This window comes from Chrysemys picta, chromosome 21 (genome assembly GCF_011386835.1).
Source record: "Chrysemys picta bellii isolate R12L10 chromosome 21, ASM1138683v2, whole genome shotgun sequence".
In the NCBI taxonomy this organism is placed as follows: Eukaryota; Metazoa; Chordata; order Testudines; family Emydidae; genus Chrysemys; species Chrysemys picta.
In genome coordinates, this window is record NC_088811.1 from 5,351,037 (window position 1) to 5,368,659 (window position 17,623).

At 44.1% G+C, this 17,623-nt stretch overlaps 1 protein-coding gene across 3 annotated transcripts in view; it reads right to left on the reverse strand.

The window, feature by feature from the left end:
• Window positions 1-14,475, reverse strand: part of PLCH2 (phospholipase C eta 2) — a 321,195-nt gene extending 306,720 nt beyond the window's left edge. For 2 of the 3 annotated variants that reach the window (XM_065575186.1, XM_008167192.4), the window contains exon 1: window positions 14,242-14,471. The gene's annotated coding sequence lies outside the window, so the exon portion shown is untranslated. Of the gene's footprint in view, window positions 1-14,241 lie in introns of all 3 variants that reach the window. The other variant, XM_065575187.1, reaches the window with a different exon arrangement.
• Between the last annotated feature and the right edge of the window lie 3,148 nt (window positions 14,476-17,623).

Consider the following 17,623-nt stretch of genomic DNA (forward strand, 5'->3'; position numbering starts at 1 on the left):
CACCCACTCACCCCTAAGAAGTCCCAGGGGGCGAGAGCTGACATGGCTCTTCTCTTACCTCTGGGATCAGACGGGCCTGTCTTTTCTCCCTAGGAGCAAAAGCAGCATCTCCTCCCTCTTCCCTCTCTGCCCTGAGAAGGAAGGGGGAGCCAGATCTTTCTATGGAGGTCAGGATGGTGGATAGGGGACTCCCAGGCTGGGCAACATTTTCTTGTACCATGAAGGTGACGGTGCTGTTGTTCCATCTACTGGTGGGGTGGCTGGGGGCACCTGCTTAACCCATTGTTCCCACTTCAGGAGTCCCTGTTTGGTGACCCTTCATCCCACAGATACAGGGGGAGAGGAGCCCTTCTCCAAGACAGAGTGGGGAGAGAAGGGGTGCTTTTGGCACCCAACGACACAGAAGTCAAGTCTGACACGTCAGGACAGCTGATCCGCTCTCCAGAGAGAGGATATGGGACCTGTCTAGAAGGAGGAGCCAGACAATGGATACAGAAGAATACAATGGATACAAAGAACAGTTCTCTTCCCAGGGAGCAAAGCCCAACCACGAGGCTGTTCACTCCACCACTTAGTTATTCTGAAGTGATAAACTTCCATGGCCATAAAGCAAGCCTTCTTCAACCCATGGACGCAACAGCACCAGTCTCCTATCCAGTTCATATCACTTAGCAAGATGCAGCCCCGCATTCTGCTGCCTTCCATCTATTCCTTTTACACAGTCAATTTCCTGAGTTGACTGTTGTTACCTTACAGAGGTCCCTATGATTTGATTACACCACAGAGAGTAGGAGGCTTTTAAATCAGGGACAAAAATTGTGTGTTAAAAGATCTCAGGAGGCCATTTCCGGGAAGATAATTCTGATTAACAACCTCAAAATGCACATGAAACATTTGCTTCCTGCTTTATGTCATTCCCTTGTTATCCATCCCATCTACAGTTGTGTGCTCCCCTGCGGTGCTGATCAAACTGACATCTTTTACTCCGTCAGTGAGCAATTCCACCTAGCAATCAGAGGGTCTAGTTTTCCCCAGTAACTTCTGCCTCAAATGAGTTTTGTGTGTTGGAATTGTGAACTCGTCACACATCCTCAAAAGTGCACAAAGATCTGGAGAAGGATTAGGGGACAATAGCAGGAATCCCTCTTCTTAAAACTGGTTCATAATCTATCCATGGTAAACAATGTTTTATTAATGTGAGAAAGCTATGGAGTGTCTACTGAACTCATTGAAAGCTAAAGAATAAATGTCTGCTTACTTAGCCACAAACCACAACATGGGAAACCCAGAGATGAGTCAATTGGCCCAGCCAAGACACAGACAAAGCACTAACTACAGGGTTAACCACACATCTGTGGGGAAAGCCATTATTTTTAACCCACAGCATCGGTGATCAGAAAGGTTGATCAATTGTTTACCACTTCAGTCCTTGTGTCAGAAAACACCTGGAGCATTAATAAGCTTTAGAGATCGAGCTTCTTTTTTGTTGGTGTTTTTGAAAACATTCTGTCAGTTTAGTAGCCAAAAAATGTGCTATACTGACCGTCTCTGGAGATTCCATCCCTCCCATCAGTTCTCACCAGGCCTAGCCAGTTTGCCCCACCAACATGACCACATCCTGACAGAGAGGAGCCACCTCTGGGGTGAGCAAGCAAGTTTAGTTTCTATGGCCCGTTCAGTCTTTTGGCCTCTCTACTGAGAGTGCCACTTGGTGCCAGTTAGGTGGTGGAGATTGCAATCTGGACACCTGTCTGCTACCAATATGACCTGGGCTTGAATGGCTGACTTACGGGTGAAAGGCTGAAGTGAGATTGTGTCCCCAGTATTAACGATAGAGCTATTATTATTCTACATCTGTATTTCCCCAACAATCCATGCCCAGAAGCCTCTGGGAATTTAACCAGATGCAATAAGAGACAGACATATCTTCCGCAAAAGTCAAAGGCAAAGTGGATTACTAAAAATTATCAACATTAAAACAAGAGGGTGCAGAACTGAAAAAACAAAATCTTGTTATGTTCCGCTCTCCAAATCTACAGTAAAAACACACTCAAATACCCCAACACTCCCCTCCCATAGGTTTAAGATCATAAGAACGGATATACTGGGTCAGACCAATAGTCCATCTAGCCCAGTGGCTCTCAAACTTTTTTACTGGTGACCCCTTTCACACAGCAAGTCTCTGAGTGCGACCCCCCCTTATAAATTCAAAACACTTTTTTATATATTTAACACCATTATAAATGCTGGAGGCAAAGTGGGATTTGGGGTGGAGGTTGACAGCTCCCGACCCCCCATGTAATAACTTCACGACCCCCTGATGGGTCCCAACTCCCAGTTTGAGAACTCCTGATCTAGCCCAGTAACCTGTCTTCCAACAGTGCCCAGTTCTGGATGCTTCAGAGGGAATAAACAGAACAAGGCAGTGATCCATCCCCTGTTGTCCAGCCCCAGCTTCTGGTTTAGGGACACCTGCAGCATATGCTTTGTGTCCCTGACTGTCTTGGCTAATAGCTATTGATGGACCTATCCTTCATGAACATAATTCTTTTTTGAACCCATTTATACTTTTGGCCTTCACAGCATCCCCTAGCAACAAATTCCACAGGTTAACTGCATCGAGTGAAGTCGTACTTCCTTATGTTTGTTTTAAACCTGATGCCTATTAATTTCATGGGGTGACCCTGGGCTCTTGTATTATGTGAAGGGGCCTGATCCAAAGTCAATTGAAGTCACCGGAGTCTTGACTCAGTAGTCTTTGGACAGGATTAGGAAGCTCAGAGAGGAATACAAACAGCCAAATACATCAAAGGAAAGTGAGGAGATAGTTCCCATTTGTAGAAGTTGTAACAAATCTACAATATTCCTCCCTGCTTACATTCTCCTTTCAACTGAAGGATCAAAAGAAGCTTTGATTAAACATTATGATGCTAATGGCCAAGTTTGTATAATATATTTACAGAAAACAGGGACTTTTGTGAATGTAGATAATATGAAAATGCAGCACTTATGCAGCACCAGGTTTTTTTGTTTTTTTAAGAACAAAAGAATTGTTACCGCAATAATATATTTGTGGCTCTGTTCCACTGAAAGCAGAGGAATATCACAGAAGTGCTGTTTGTTAGTTACAATTCTACCAGCTACTGATCTCAAAAAACAGGAGTTGGGGAAAGTTTTTTTGTTTGTTTCTTAAAAATCCTAAGTTTTATTTTGATATAATGAAACATGAGTACCACAAAAGAAACCTCCCAATACTGCATCAGTGCACCCCCAGCCCTCTGCTAGTTGTGCTATGGTTAAGAGAAGATGCTGGGAAATCTGGAATCACAGGTGAAATAAACAGTGCTCCCAAATATTGCAGGGTGAATTGCCCTGGACAGACCGCCATGGGGAGCCAAGCCCTCAGTATCAAACAGGTTACCCATGAGCAGAGGCAATGTAAATTTCCCCTCAATGCCGCTCAGAAACCTAGATCTGGAGGGAAGGGAGCCCACTCGCTAGAGCCCTTGGCCTCTCATGCTTGTTGACGGTCCAGTAAATGCCTTTCCTTCCCCACCTTGTTTCTATTTTGATCCCCAAGGCACTCAGGAGCGTGAGGGGAAGCGAGATGAAGCTTCAGAAGCCAGCTCAATCTAACCGCGAAACAGGCTTTCAGCCACAGACCCCTGTCAGGAGTGGTGCAGAGCATGACACTCCTGGGGGAGCTCAGGCAGGGATTGAGATTCAGGATAGTCCTTTGGTTGGTGCAAACTGCTTCCCCAGTGTGCCCAGCTCTCTCCACAGGCTTCTGCAGAGGGGGAAGGGCCATGCTTACCTTGCCCCCACCCTTGTTGTGGCAAATTGTGCTCCCTGGTATGTGGATGAAATGCAGGGGCTGTTGCAGTTCCCATCCCTCACTTGGGCACACACAGAGAGGGAGTTCCTCAAGCCCTGGACGAGGGTCAGAGACAACCTAGTCCACCACTAGCATTGGCCCCAATCTAGGCTGCCTCACACTCCGGGGTAGTTCAGACCCAGACTGGAATTGTGCCTGGGGCATATACCATGAGTTGCACTTTGAATTTCAAATTCAGAAGGAGTGAAAAGCTCACTCAACTCAGCCAAAGCATCTGGGTTTCACGTCAATGGGAAGACACAAGTTTGGGGAGATTTCAGTGCCAAACCAAAGATCTGAGCTTTGAAACCAGGCCCAGGTTTGATCACAGGGTCTGACCAACTGGGTCTGAATTTTGTGTTAGTGACAGCTGGCCAGTTTCCCCTGGTTTGAGGCTGTGTAATAAATACATAAATAAATACCTAGCTCTTCTATAGCACTTTTCATCAGTAGATCACACAGCGCTTTACAAAGGAACTCAGTATCATTACAGCCATTTCACAGATGGGAAAACTGAGCCACAGAGAGTTGAAGTGATTTGCCCAATGTTACCCTGCAGGCCAGTGGCAGAGCTGGCAACAGAATCCAGGTCTCCCAAGTCCTAGTCCAGTGCTCTATTCCCTAAGCCCCACGGCCTCCCATCCATGAACATTTTGCACAGCTCCAGTGCAGTTCACCTTTGAAAACACAAATACATGTGGGTCTTGACTCCAGTTGTCACAGTTCTTTAGTGAGCTCACAAGCATCTTGCTGCACAGGGCAAAGGAACATTCCAGACCCTACTGGAGTGCTGGGCTAGTCATTTGGGTGTCTCCATTGAAATTGCCATTGACAGCTCACACGCAAACTGTCAAATAGCAGGTTACAGAAAAACAATAGAAAGGGAGGAAGAGAGAGACAGAGAGATTTGTCTTAGCATGAGTAACCGTTTGTGTCAGAGCCTGCAGCTTTCCAGTTTCCCTCCTCTGTCATTTACAGACCTCCAAACTGAAAGCATGACAGCCAAGGAGTTCGCTGAGTGCTAAGTGTGCTGGGGAAAACGCCACCCACCCCAAAGGCAAACTTGGTAACACAGTGAATAAAAGATTTGGAAATTCTCTGCACCACTAGAGTCTATGTTCCAAGTGGTAACCTGACAGAGATTAGAACATCGTGCTGACTGGCTGCAAACCTAGGCCTGCTGGCTGAGATCAACAACACAAGGGCCACTGTGGCGCTGCATTTGGTTAGTGATGGGGACAGCTGTGGAAGTAAACTGAGGCACAGCATTTGCACCACAAAGGCCTCTGAACTGCCATCTGATGGCAACTATTACGGCCTTAAGCCTTCCGTACCTGGCCCCATACCCTATTACCGAGCCCATGCCTCGAGGCATTGTTTATAGTCCTACAAGCAACATACAGGACAACCCTGCTGCCATGGAGTTTTCCCGATAGTTTCAGTGGCAACAAGTCTCAGCCCACAGCTAGGAATAAAGGGATGGAATTAAAAAGAAATTCAAACTAAATTGGCAGTAACAGCATAACTGTGAGATCAGTCAGACTGGGGAATAGTCTCCCAGGCAGAGTGGGGAAAGCTGCATTGCCAATACACTGTGGGGATAATTCTGCATTGGCTAGATCTCCAATGGAGTGAGATCCATCTCTGGTGTGACTCTGAGGACAACATGGATGAGCTTAGCCCAGTGTGAACCTTTCTTACTGCTAATTTATTTGATTTCATGATTCAGTAATCACCAATTTCTCCAATGAAGCTACTTTTAATTCTGAAGTCTACTCTCCCTCCCCAAATACAGTTCTCCTAAAACTATTTGCCAGTTGTTTAAATATGACATTTGCTCTTCAGGACAAACTGTGCACTCATTCCAAAATAAACTGAGAAAGGACTATATCATCAAATGGCAAAGGAGATCATTATAAACAAAGAAAACATATACACAAGCCGTGTCCAATCCAAATTATAATGCTTTACAATAACAATGTCAGGGAAGATTCTGTTTGCCTGGCATTATCTAAACTGAATTACAGGAATTTTAAGATCAGTGCATTGTTTCCTGATTATTTTCCATCACTGGAATCCAAATGATTTCAGGTCAGTCCAGGTTTTTAAACAGAGGAGAGAAGTTTTTCTCTCTGCAAATAGTTTTTGTTTTATTATTATGTCTGGCTTGAGTACAGAAGAAGGAACAAACAGTACTCTATCTATATATGGTACACAATTATAGCATTATCACATAACATTCCAGACTTCCATCATTTTCTTTTAAAACAAGCTATTTTGACTGAGTGGTAGGGATGTAATTGGAATTTAAATTAAATATATTTAAAGACCTGTTTAGTGAATCAATGATAAAAACAGAGAGGCGTTTGGTAAGAGACAATGTCTTCAGTGGCAACAAGGCTCTTTCTATGAGATATTATGGCCACTTTCCACAATGATGCAATCTTTGAAAAACAAGAAACTCTGTACTGAGGGTGAAATTCACCAAGTCTGTGCAGAGAGCCAGCATGAGACTCTTTAAACCATAAGTGAGAATTAATTAGCACCTAGGCCTTGTGCTGGCCCCCTGACCTGGGGAGGAATTTCACACAGAAAGAAATGACCAGATCCCCAACAATCACCAGGTCTGAGAAAGTCCCTTGCATGTATCTTAGGCCCAGTCCACACACACACACAAACCTGCCTCAGTTTAAGGCTATGTCTGTACTACATTTACAGCAGCACAGCTTAATAACTTAATTATGTGGCTTAATAACTCTTACCTTCGTGAGAGGCAGTAGCTATGTTGGTGGGAGAAGCTCTCCTACTGGTATAGTGCTGTCTACACCGGCACTTAGGTCTGAGTAATTTATGTCGCTCAAGGGTGTGGATTATTCACATCCCTGAGCAACATAAGTTATATCGAAGTAATTTGTAATGTAGACATAGCATAACTAAAGGTGCATTTTTAACACTGGTTTAATTACATCTTACTGATTTACACCTTGCTTATAGCTGTTTATGACTTATAGCTTTCTCCCAGCGACAAAGGGCAGCTACACTGCGCACCTTACAACGGCACACCTGCAGTGGCACAGCCGCACCATTGTAAGGTGCGCAGTGCAGACATAGCCTAATATAAGTGTGTACATACGGGGATTGCACTGGGTTCATTATTTCAGTGCACATTTGTGCGCAGATCAGTTCTTAAATTGGTGTAGCTTCTGTGTTTAGACACCGCCATTAAAAGGGATTCTCTAGCATCAGCTCAGATGATCCTTCCAAATCTTCTGTTTGACACAGTGAGCAGGGTTAATACCTTCCATTGTTCCCTACTTTAGTATGTCACTTCATGGATTTTTCAGCTAAGCCAGTGTTGCAACTCTCGTGATTTTATTGCAAGTCTTATGGCATGTGGTGGTTTTATTTAAAGCCCCAGTTCCTGGAGACAAATTACTAGGTGAGAATCTCAGCTTTCATTTTAAGAAGTTTCAAGCCCTCCTGGTTTCAGAGAAAAGCGTGAAAGTATGACCTAAGATTAAAACTCAATTAAAAAGACCATTTTTTAACCTGTTTTAGGGTTTTATTCTGCTGCCATCAGTGTAGTTTCTGTCTGAATGCCTTCCACATACTGTAAACTCAATAGCAATAGCAGAGTCCATAATGGATTTAATGGAGTCTCTAGCACTTTTAAGATCAAAACTTTACTTGGTGAAGGGTTTGTTCTTTTAAAAGAGGATTAATTTCCCCTTTTTTGGCTTGCAGAAGTTTAGGGGCAAAAGGGGGTGTCACCTTCAAGGCAATCTAAGTTTTCGGGGAATCTGACTCACGATTTTTGAGCACTTGGGAGAGGCAAATGCTGGAACAGGCAGTTTAAAACTATTTCTTTCATAAGTCCTCTCTGCCACTGCATTCTACAAAAACTGTATTTATGGCAAATAGCTGCAGTATTTATTTATATGCCTTTTACCATGATGGATAACAAGCTCGAGCAAAATCTTAGTAAACTGAAAAGATGACAGTAAGTACAGCAGGAATACTATTCCATATTCCAGTAAAAATACATAAAAAGTAATATAAATCAGTAAACATTACTTACAGATTTATAAACACCGATCAAAATGATTTCACGGAGTAAGCTAGAGAGACATCTGGTACAATCTGTTTAGAGCAAATATTACAGGTTCTTCCCACACCAAGAAGCCAATTAATAATAATCCAGTTTTGCAGTTACATTGCTTTTTTCTCCACAGATCTGAGGGCACTTTACAGAGAATGTGTGGAGAAGTATTGCTCCTCATTTACTAGTAGGATAACCAAGTCAAAGAGTTACAGTAGCTTGTACAAGGCCACATGGCAAATGGAGCTGAGTGTAGAAATCAGTCTCCTCTTGTGCTCCACACCCTAGACCACACCTAACCTGCTTCAGCTATCAACCTAGGCACCATTTACTGCTAAGGGAATATGAAATTCAAATGTTAACAGGTAATAAACTAGATTTTCCAAATGGTTCATGCCATAGGTAGATGCTGTCCAGGCTTTAGGACTATTAGAGAGATGTGGTCTATGGGCCTGAACACTTCCAAGTTCTAATCATGACATTGACTCCATCTATTGCCTTGGGCAAGTCACTTAATCTCTGTGACAGTTTCCACATCTGTAAAATGGGGGGTAATAATACTGACCTGCCTCACAGCGGCTATTATGAGTATTAGATTTGGTTAGTAAAGTGCTTTGAAGAGATACAGTTCTAAATAGCAGAAATATTTCTTATATCTAAAACAACAGCAGATTCCTTCTGCTCCATTAGGAGTCAGGAATAAGCTATTCATTTATTCCAAAAATGGCAATGCATCCTACTTCAGATGCAAAACTTCTTACACGTGCAGGCATATCCTACATATCCTTTAGGTGCTCTGCCTTCCAAGACAGAGAAGGGCAGGAATGCTGATGGAGATGGATAAAGGCAGCACGGACTGTGACCAGGCTACAGAATGCTATGAAGCTTTGGCATCAACCCCGTGCAATTAATATTTCTATTTTCATCACACAGGAAAAGAGAAACAGATGTTTAGGGTGGAATGAACCTAGACCTTTCCCATAATTCACAGCCCAACCTGCGTACTGTAGCAGTTCACACCCACAAATATTCTAAGGCTGTAAGTACAGATCCACCCTCGCTTTGTAGCCTCCAGAGGAGGTATTTTGCAAGAAATAAAGAAAGGATTTTAATTTATAAATAAAACACACACATATACATAGACACAAGGAAAAATCTTAAACATACAAGAGCATAACTTTTCCCCTCTGCAATCTCCTGCACACCAGTGAAGCCAATGGGGTTTTTGCCTGCATGCCGACTCCAAGACAGACGTGTCAGCACAGTTCCTCCTCCTATCTCCTGAAGGCAGTAGCTTCCTTGCTATCACCAGGTGAGGCAGGGGTTGTCTTGGTAAATATGCATTTGTGACTGCATAAGAGAGCAAACAGAAAAGCGGAGCCGGCGTAACTCTGTAAATAACTTCTGCCCTCCAGCTACAGTAACCAAGGCACCTTTCGCTATTACAAAAATCAATTATATTTAGGTTGAATACATAATGTTACTCTTAAAGCTGTAAAGAAAAACGAGGCTTGTTCCCTCTGACTCCAGTCCCCTTCTAGAATTGCACACAGCCCCCCATTCTGCCCCCAGCATACCCCCATTAGACACAGGGAACTGGGGTTTAAACTGTACAAAAGAAAGAGGCTTTGAGATTATGAAAACACATTTTACTACAAAGAAACACACAGATGCACTGAGTTTCCTCTCAGTACAGACACAGTCACACTTACAGACCAGCCTTAAGCATATATTACTATTCTCACAACATGCTCTACACAGTCAGAGAGACAGTTCCTGCCCCCAAAGAGCTTGCAGACGAGAACACAGACCCTCAGAAGGCAGGGCACACTAGGAAACTTCGAGACCCACATCATGCCCAGGTTTGATGGAGTGAAGCTAATTGAACAGGGCTGGCTGGCACCTGGCTTCTGGGCCTTAAAGGAGAAGGCCACCTTGTCACAGAGTGTCATTTTTGGGTAGCCCTCTTGGCTAGCCTTTCCCTCCCATCATGTATCCACAATCTTCCCCAGGTATTAACATGCCACAAACACCTTCCCACACCCCCTTGAAAAGCTTGGGGAGCCAGCACTTCCCCTCCCAAGTGATAAGCACTCCCAATCAAGACCCCAGTATGCCCTACCAAACCCTCTAAGAGTCCCTGTGATGAGCATATAATTGTCCCCCATCAAAGCGCCACTTACAGTTGGCTGCCTGGAGCCCAAGTACTTCTGTCTTCACAAAGGGCCTCAAATCCGAGGTTGGGCCTGAAAACAAGGGTTGCCAAAATATGCTGTGTGGAAACCACCATGCCCTGCAATCTAGGGACTGAGTCTCCAGGTCCTTACTCACAAGGTGGATGTGGAATGTTTCCAAAACAGAATGGAAGCCCTTTACACCCACTCTTGCACTGATACTGGGTGCAGGACAATAGAGAATCAAGCCCCTGGTTTGTGACGGGGAGCACTCCAGATGCCAGGGAGACTCTGTGACACCAATTCTGCCCTCTGTTACGCCAGGCAGCCCCACTTCATTCAAGGGGACTGTACAGTACAAGTGTAAAGGTGATTACAATCTGCCTTTGTCATCAACTACATTAAGTATGCACGCCTAGACTTTGCCCTCTGCCACCCTGGTATAAAATCAAAATAATTCCACTGAAGTAACTCCAGATTTACACTGGTATAGTTCAGAAGAGACTCTGGCCCACACTGGTCATTAATTACATCACATGAAATAATCTCCCTTGCACTTCCACAGCTGAATACCCTGCCATCGCTCTCAGCAGCAAAACCCTTGAGAATCAATTGGGCTCACTCTGGACTGGCCCATGTGTCATTTCAGAACAACACAATAAAATAGAGAACTAAACTGCTGATAGTGCCTGTCTCGAAGGGATTTAATACCAATCCAAGAGTCACTTGGTAGAGTGTTTCTATTCATCTAATTTCATAAGCAACAGAGGGTCCTGTGGCACCTTTAAGACTAACAGAAGTATTGGGAGCATAAGCTTTCGTGGGTAAGAACCTCACTTCTTCAGATGCAAGGTTCTTCAGAAGTGAGGTTCTTACCCACGAAAGCTTATGCTCCCAATACTTCTGTTAGTCTTAAAGGTGCCACAGGACCCTCTGTTGCTTTTTACAGATTCAGACTAACACGGCGACCCCTCTGATATCTAATTTCATGTTCATTAATTGGACACATCACACTCTATGCTAGGCACCCAACAAACTGCAGTAAGTTTCAGGCAGGCTCAGAAAACTCAAGGAGAATATCTTTACAGAAGGGCTGTTCATCCACTTCCTGCTTAACACACCCAGATATTACTAGAACAGCCATATGCTCCAGTCTGGGCTATTAACTATCTTATTTGCATCCATAACCAGATTCCAATGGCATTTGCAGACAGGATGGTTCCCGTGGATTGTATTTAGGAGTCGAGTGCTTTGCAAATTTCAGTTTAAATCAAGCAAACATCATAATCAAAGCAATTTTAATTATCTCTTGCTAGGCCGGGAGAGGAGTGCCTCCATGGCCTTGTGAAAGAGATAAAGCAGAACCTTACAAAGGAACATACATACAGTATCTCATGTAGTCTTAGAAAGAAGAAAAGGCCCTTTTATAAAAGCTCTCCAGCCTTTCACCTCTCTTGCTGTTCTGCACTCATAAAAAGGAACCCTTTGAAAAGTACTAGGTAGCTTTAAAACAACTTGAAAGGGATACAGCAGAAGTAGCTGGCAGGCGGTGTTTTCACTGGTTTGCTTGAGTTAGAAATTCACACACACCCTGTCTGACCCGACAAACCTGCGATGGGCAAGTCTGGGAAAACGTTGGGAAGCCTTTACAACAGGCCAGAGGTGGATCAGTTTCAGGAAGCCCTGGCACAGATGCATGTCTGAAGAAAAAGAAAGCAGCAATGCGGGGTGAGGGGAGGGAAGTGCGTTTGCCGCTGGCTTTTGCTGATTTGTGGCTGCTATCAACAAGCCTGTGTTGTGGAAAGGGCTCTCGGTAGCGATGCTCACTCAGCTGCCCTCTCACACAGTCTGTGATGAGTCTGGAATGACCAGACCAGACTTTCAGTACAAGGGAGCCAGAACAATACTTCAGAGGAAGGCAGAAGTCTTTCCAGGTGGCAGGGGCAGATTTAATGGCTCAGTAGCGTGGGAGTAGATCAGACAGCTTCGGTCATCGTTTCAAACTCATCACACAAGTGACCCCAAAGCTAGGAATGACTGAAGGCTGCTTGGTGGCCTATGTGAAAGGAGTTTGGTGGGTCTCAATCCAGTTTCTAGTAGCCAGGTATCATAACAGCCACCAGTACCACAAACTCTTCTTAGCAGGATCAGCAGAGGTACCAAGGATTGAATGAAACAGGATCAGTGATTCCTGCAGGGCAGGAGTGAAGCACACTGACAGCAGCACAGAGGCAACCTTGTACTGCCACTGCACTTGTCCTGGGGCTAAGCAGAGGGCATTACCCTCTAGGGCCCCCAATGCAACACCTTTCATTAGCACAAAACTCACTTAAAATCCTTTTCTAGTAAACAGGACAGATTGGGTCACAAGGGACCATTCTGATCATTTAATCTGACACCTGCATAAGCAGGCCAAAGAATTTCAATACATGACAGCAGCTGATCCTTCTCCAACACAATCTGTGAGTGGCCGGGAAGCCACTTAATGCTTTCAGTTTCAGCTATACAGGCCTGTTTCACGATCATGCAAATGTAAGGCAGATATGTGTCTGACAGCGAGATAAGAGGGTCTGGTGAACCTGCTGGTTTATTAAATAAAGCACAAAAGCCCACACATAGTTGGACTAAAGTCTCAAATTCTCATTGAATCCGATCCTTCTCTCCTGCATCACACCAGCCCTCGGGAACAGGCAAGCCCTGGTAGCACAAGCACGCACACACTCACTCTCTCTCTCTCTTAGCAAAGAGCTGTGAAGTGAGTTAGCAAAGAGGAGACATTTATGCACAGGCAGAAGTTCTGCTCTCCACACATCGGTGTTGAGGTCACTACTAGAATGCAGCTCTGGCAGGGTTGTGAATTGAGACTCTGTTCAGACTCTCTTGTGTTTACATAATCAGCATACTTCATTTGCAGCCACTGACCTCCTCTCATAATGGATAAAATTCTTGTCCTTTATCTGATCAAACAGTCCCCAACCGTCCCTCACTCCTGTACACAATCAACAACAACAAAAAACAGGAATGGTACCCAGGGTGCGCACACGTGCACACACACACACACACACACACACACACACCGCAACGCCACCAAGCAAAGACGTTCTCTCTTAATAGACAAACTTTGACCACTTTCTCTCCAACAGTTACATGGAATTACAGCTAGATACTACAGAGGGCCCCACACAAAAATCTGGGAGTCCAACATTCGCAGCCTTTGCAGTGAATCCAAACCCCGATCTGTGCATTTTTACAGCTGAACGCTATAGAACTTTGGACATGCTCAAGAGCCACATCCAAACTTCACAACTTGAGCTCATCTCCAGGACACACAGAACACTGGAGTTTACCTCTCCCTGCTTTTGTCATGTCTCCAGCATCCTACTTGCATCCTTGGCATTGGACTGTAACTGGGAATTCCTTCGCCGTGTTATACGACATGCTGGTCAAAGGCAAAAGGGACAAGATGTGATGGTGGCACTGATTTCCATGTCGAGTTTCATTTACTGCTCAGTCACAGAGGCAGATTGGCTTGTTTTTTTGCTTTTATCTAGCTGCTACTTGTTCTCTTTATGATCAACTTTTCCCTTTGCAAGTCCACCTCCCATTAGACTCACAGCCTTTGCATGAGCTCAGTGCTCCGAAGTGCCTGGGATTGTCATTTAGAAGAAATGAGTGCACCAAATCTCCTTGTTGGAAAAAGTTGCCCAATAAAAAAACCCACACCACCTGCTGATATTATTTTGGTCTATATACAAGTGCAGTCCCCATCCTTCCTATGTGGCTAGAAAAGTTTGAAGCCTAGGGCTGACCCCAATCCAAAGCTTAATGCATTTCCTAGCAAGAAAAAGCATATACAAACATACATTTAGCATCCAAACTGGATGCTTTTCCATGCTATTTTCCTTAGGTAACAGCAGAGGCCAACAGAATTAGCGAGTTCTGTTGCAACCATAAAGCTATCGATATTCCTGCTGCAGCTTGTTAGAAGTTTTGAACTAACCTCTCACACCAGAGAACTGAAAAAGTGTTAGAAGTACAAAGAAAAGAATCTAGGCTTGGGGAGAGGGGACAGGAGAGAAAAATAAAGAACACACCTTTATCTCTTTTCTCTGGACTGTGCAGAGTCAGTTCTGTTCCAGCCTCTCTGCATTGTGTATCCGGAGTCTTTCATATGTATAACAAACAAAAAAAATTCAGCACAATCTGAAGCTAAAGGCTCCTCCCCTGCATTTTACATGGTAAAGGCTCTCAGCTCACTGATCACAAAGCAACTCTTACAGTCCTTGTTCAAACAGTTCAGCTCCAGGGTAACAAGTTCAGAGTGGGAGGAGGCAAAGGGAAGCAGAGGGTGGTAACAGTCTTGGACAGACGTTAAGCCCCTTTTATATCAGGGGAACCTGTTCTTCAGGTTGGAAATTGAAACATCTGTTTGTTGCCATGTTTGAATATTGCACTCCAAGCCTCTTCCACATTAACAAGCCCATGGAGATAAAACCATATTTAATAATGCACACTCAGGCAACACATGGGAGAACAAGTTAATCATTAGCGTATTCTGCATTTGTTTTACATTTAGGACTTCCTTGTATAGTTGCTAGTGGAATAAATCCCTTATCGTGTCTGTTGTAGGTAATAGCAGTGATCAGGTCTGCAAAGAGTTTCAGTCTTGACAATTTTGAGTCCTATACTGTGGTAGAATTTTAGAGGGTCTAAATAGTTTTCTGATCAATATTTGCAGTTACAGAGTAAGTGCAAAGGGAGGGTTAACAAAATCACTCGTATGCTTCCAGGCATAAAATGATCACCTTGCAGGTCAGGAAGGAACTGTTCCCCCCGCCACACATAATACAAAACAATTAGCCAAGTGCATTCAAGGGGTTTTCACCTTCCACTGCAGCATCAGACAATCTTCACTGCTGGAGGGAGGATATATGATGGGCTAGGGCTGTGATCTGCTGTGGCAATTTCAATTCTGTAATATTCAGAATAGCCAGGCTGCTTTCGAGCAGATCAGCAGTTGATGTTTGGAATGTACTAGGGGCTACTTTATACTACCGCGCTACATCACCAATGCAGCTGTGCCCCTGTAGCATGTCTGGTGAAGACAGGTTCTGCTGACGGAAGAGCGCTCTCCCATCAGCATAATTACTCCACCTTAATGAGAGGCGGAAGCTATGTCAGCGGGAGAGCCTCTCTCGCCGACTGAGCACTGGTGTGGACATCGCTTAGATCGACGTACCTTGCGGAGCTATTGGGGGTGGCTTTTTCACACCACTTAAGCAGGAGTGTAGACAAGCCCTAGGTCTCACGTGCAACACCACATTTTATTTCCTCTAGCGCAATAGGAGTAAACTATTCTGTGTGCAACTAAGAAAAATCAACATGCTTCAGTATCTTTTGTAAAGGCAGTATATGTATCTCACTCTAGCTTCAGCCTTTTCTCACTGCAATTCCCACTACAGTATGCTAGATATATGCCGGCCTAGACACACATAAGTGGCACTAATGTGGGCCCATATTCAGATCAGCCACCGCTCCCTATTCTACATCTTCCAGCGCACAGTGTAATCCTGCCAGGGGAAGGAATTTGTGAGACACATGGGATAGGCAGGTCACTGGACATCTGATCCGGAAACATGCTGACAGTATTCCCAATCCCACCCCAGCCAACCTTCTCTGTAGGGTTCAGAGTGCAAGATTTATGCCCTGCAGTCACCCATCAGTCTGGGGGGGTTTGGGACATGAGCCCACTCACAGAGATGACTGGAATTTGACCAATTACAGTCTCCTAATGTGTACTTCACCAGACCCTGTCAATGTTGCAACACACACTGGGCCAAATTCTGTTCTCAGTTGCCCCCATAGAAACTCAGTGAGGTCCACAGGGATACATGGGGCACCCGAGAGCAGAATTTGGTCCAATATCAGCTTCCGCAGCATGCAAAATATGAATCAGAAGACAATAACCTTTGCAAATATAGATTGATATGACTGCATGTCAGTAGACTGCAAACAGAACACCAAAGCCAAATCCTGTATAACTTTAGAACCAGAACTAACTTGTGCCATTCATTCACATTGCTACCAAAAGACACTTAATTACTAACCCATTTTATTACAATGACTTCTGTTTCAAAGTAATTATTTTTCCAAATGAGGGGGAAGGGGGCAAACACAATTGATAAGTCAACCATCACATTCCAAGCTATTTGCCCCACTGGGGCTATGAATCCATACCTATAAACCGGTATGTAAGTTGACACTGGTAGACCTTTCTGTTGGAAAGGCCAGTTTTACAAGAGAAGAACAGCTGCACAGTTGCACTCCCACAGCTCTCCTAGAGAAGAAAAGAGCAGTGATGAGAAATAAGCAGAGAGGAAAACAAGCTGGAGTTTGGATTGACCCCTGCAGCCTGTCATTTGCCCTCAGGGAGGTAGAGAGAGAATCTGCTTTTCCATTCCTTTGCTAGCCTCTCATGAGAGCGGAGAGAGTCGGGGCTACTGTGATAGGAAGGACAGCAAGAAACAAAATGAGGCAGAGAATAAATAGACAGGAGAGCAGGAGGCAACCCACAAGGATATGTTCTTTTATTAACTGGGTAACTAAAGTGCTTCTGAGAGGACCATTCAGTTACCTCGCCATGTCGCATCTTAACTAGTGGCCCCGTCCTGCAACCTGCACGCAAGTTTGCCTTAACTTTAAATATTTTCTGAAATTTGAGCACTTAATATTTCAACCTGAGTGACCACATGTTTGTTAGTACATTTTTACTGGGTTTATGAACTAAGGGTCAGGGCATTAACTGCTTACTCCCACTGGGGAGGAGTTACTTGCATGAGTAGCCCCCACTGAAGCTAAGGGGACTAGTCATGCAAATAACTGCTCACCAATGGTACAACGGAGTCACACAACCTGGCTCTAAGTTATAGAGACCTCAGTTCCTTCCTACGGCTCAGATCCATGATTTCTAGGAAGAAATCTCCAGATTCCCCCATAACAATTGCATCTTCCTTTTGTGTTAAAAGTTGTAAAATATTCACATTCTTATTCCTTTCTGCATAAGAGAAGATCTTAAGATAGGAACAGATGAGGGAATGGAAACATTTCTGTTAAATGTCCTCCTCCCCAAACCTGTCCATATTTAAACTGTTGATGCAATATAAAAGCTACACCTGGTTACATTCCCCAACATGTCTTGGTTTAGGAAGCATTCGGAAGTTGTGTGCATTTCAAGTGATGGGCTATTTGTTGTAGCAATTTTTCATTTTTAAGGCAACTTAGGAAAGTACATTACAAGACAATGCTGCCCCCTAGGCAGCTCTAGAATGATGCCATCCTTTATTTTGTAACAAAATTACAGTACTTAGCCCTCACACAGAACTTCATCTCTTTAGAGCACAGTACAAATATTAATTAGCTGGGAGGTTAAACAAGTCCCCTATACTGCAGATATGGATTAATCCTGTTTTTCTCTCA